Raw genomic sequence first — 3,447 nt, 5'->3', positions numbered from 1 at the left:
CTAATGACGAAGCTGGCAATAAGTCTAACTCTTATGAGGGCCAGCATAGTATTATTGCCACACTCAGCAAGTAGCAAAGCAGCCTCAACCACAGCTGCTATTATTGGAAATATGAAATAAATGCTTCCCTTTACATTTTCTTTTCAGCACCACCCCACTTCATTTGTAATATACTTTGTGACCTTCACATGTATTTATACGTAATATTTAAATTCAGGAGATGCTTTTGAAACCTCCTGACTTTGTTACAAATGCACTTCTACTACCATGACATTTTCCTCATTACAGGATTCTTTTTCCTGAGATCTAACAAACCAAAGGAATCAAAAATATGTTCCAATATGTTCCAAAAATATCACCCATAGGTAACCACAGATGTCAGCAGGATTCATATTCACATGTCTGAGGTGAGAATTTGCCCTCTAAACAGCATGAAAGCTCATATTACTCAAGTTCAGTGTTACTGTGAACACTGTACCAACAGGAACATAGACTGAGGCCTGTGTTCAACCTGAAGGACTGGCTGAGTATCTGTGTGTGCACAAAGATATCTGTACGTGTAAGCACGCTGCTTTCAGCCTCTTAACTAATATTGCTAATGGATTCTTGCATGACTACCCATGCATTCTGCCCATGACTGATTAAAAAAAGAGTCCTGAAGGACAAATTAGTTTCCCCTAGGAATAAAACAGATTAGAGCAAATGGTGTTTGTTTTGAAAGCAGTTTCCTCAGTCATATATAGAACATAAAAGGAGGAGTGAGGACACCAACCATCTGGCAGATTTCCAAAGGATCTCAGGACCAGAACAGTCATCCTTATGCTGGAAACCATGAGACTAGGAGGTTTTCCTGGTATCTGTAAAGCATCAGCCCCAAGTTCAAGGATGAACACTCCGGTATCATCTGTGTTGACAAAGAGGTGGAGGAGGACAAGAGTAGGTGCCAGGGGAAGACATGCAGTATCTGAAGCAGAAGAAGGAAGGAAATATTAAATTTCTCCCTGCCAGTTTTGCCAGTTGCTGAGTGCTTTTGAAAATCAAATGCCTCATTTAGCTGACTAAAGAGTGTTTTGAGCTGCACCAGAAATATAGACCCAGCTGTCAGAGAAAACTGGAAAATATGTCCTGGAACAGTTTTGGAAATCTAATTCTTTTTCTCGATATAGAACACTGGTTTATTTTAAAATATTTAATTAGGCTAAGTTTAGCGGTGTGCATCACCTGAAAACAGAGGAGACACACTAAAACTATGTAGGTTAGCCCAAATGCATGATGACTAAAACTTCACACACTCACTAACCACCAGATATTTATGACAGAGCTGAGAAAAACATTCTGACAAAAATTCTGGCACCCTAAATTTTTACTTGCAGATTTCTTTTTTCTTTATACCCCCTCCCCCACCTAAAAATCAAAGCACTTAATGAGAAAGAGTTCCATAGCCCCAGAATGTAAGGTTAGCTTTGGAATGCTCTACAATAGCTTATAATCAGCAATGGCTATAAGGACTCCCATGTCTGAAGAGTTTTAAGCCTTTTAAGAGCACTATGGTAGTCCCAAAGAAAAGAAGGGATGTCCTGCTTCCACTTCTGTCCTTATTTGAGCCTCATGCCTAGATGGTGTGAAATAAAATTCTACTTTATAAACAATGGTGTGGATGGTTATTGAAAATAATATCATGGTGAGGAGGTGATAGAATACAGATAAGTTGAAAGGAATAGCAGGTTATCAGAAACTTGTGAAAAAATGAAGATTCAAATGGCTCTGCAAGAATGCCACAGAAGTCCATACTCAAGCTGTATGGCATGTATATGTACATGCTCTCACATTCTGAAACCTTTCCATTTTCCATATGGTACCAGTGTGGTACATGGCATACTATCATTGTAACTTGACATTTCATCATATCACACGTGTTCTGCTCCTCTGGGTTGCTTACTTCTATGTGATTTACTACAAATTGCTGAAATCTATTGCATACCTACTGATCTTTGTCTGAACAAGAATTTGTGAGGGTCATTCTAGTAAAAGGGAGAGTATTTCAACTTTCTTGGCTCCACCTCGTCATCCTCATGGGATAGGAGAATAATTTTGCTCTCTGCTCTTTATTCTCTCTGTTCCCCCATCCTCAGAAATCTTTCAGCACCCTCTGTGCCCAGGAACCTCCTCTTGTTTTGGCACTATTTAATGGTGTGTCAGTATTCTAGAGGTCAGCTGAGGATAAACTCTAATTAAAAGACATTAAAATAGGCTGCAAGGGACATAAATCGAAAACCCCATATCTATCCTAATCTGTACTGATATAGCATCTGAGCTGGCAATGTGCTTAAAATACACATCAAAAGTAATCTTTCAAACCCCTTCTTCAGGTCTCCATTGGCACCCCCAGAGGAGATTATTTAAACTGTTCAGAGAGCAGCAATCCTGTTCTGGTCCTTGAAATCCTTCGAGCAACACGCACCCACACACCAGCATTATTTTCTCACCTCCTCCGTATAAAAAACAAAACAGAAACGTGAGAACAGTGGGCTGGAGATGGAGCTGCGGAAAGTGAAGTTGGAAGGATTAATTATGTAATACGCCCCCTCTCCCGCCCTTACCCACAGCAACACGAGTGAGGTAAACCTAATCCTCCCAGCTGACAACTCAGAACTAGAAAATGCCTGGAGGAGTGAAAAGCAAGATAAACGTGTGGGGAAGGTGGCAGTGCACTCCCACGAAGGAAAATGTCATTAGGAAAAGGCTAAAAAGAAGTTCAAAACACCTTTAACCTCTTCCCTCCCCAGAAAGACCTCTCCCTCCGCCCCTTTCCTCCCTCCTCCTTTTCAGCGGGAGAGGCAGCCGGATGGGGACTCTATTTCTCCAATTCACGACGGAGTGTGGATCCTGCTGAAAAACGCCAAGTAAAACAGAAGCTGGGAGGACACACACGAGAAGATATAGTAAGAAAGCAGGTTTGCTACTTAAGTCTGAGGAAAGAAGCTGGAGCAGACTTCGGTTGCTCTCAAAGAGCCTTGCCGAGAGTCCTTGCAAAGAAAAGTGATGCTGATTCAAACGAAGAGGAGGGATGGGGAAGAAGCAAAATCGTGCATGTCTGTGTGAGAGGGAGACAACGTGTGCACGCAGACATGAATGTGTGCTTATGTGTAAGAGAGTGTAGGTGAGGGATGGGGGGGGACCTTGATTTAATGTTATTTTTTTCTACGAAAGACACGTAAATTCCCAGATAAGGGCACCGAGCTCTGCCCAAGAGCAGATGGGGTGGGGGGGGGGAACGGGAGAGAAGGGGGAAGGGGAAAGAGGGGGAAGAGGGGAAGGAGAGGGAAGGAGGAGGGGTTGCTAATTCAGAAGACATTCACGGAAAGAGGGTGGCAAATTCTGTGACTATCTTTAAGGGAAGTTTCCTGGAACCTAGACAGAAAGAAAGAAGCCCAAAGAAGGAAAATA

This window comes from Calypte anna, chromosome 1 (genome assembly GCF_003957555.1).
Source record: "Calypte anna isolate BGI_N300 chromosome 1, bCalAnn1_v1.p, whole genome shotgun sequence".
Taxonomy (NCBI): Eukaryota; Metazoa; Chordata; class Aves; order Apodiformes; family Trochilidae; genus Calypte; species Calypte anna.
The sequence above is the reverse complement of the archived record's forward strand: the minus strand, read 5'-3'. Positions refer to the sequence as shown.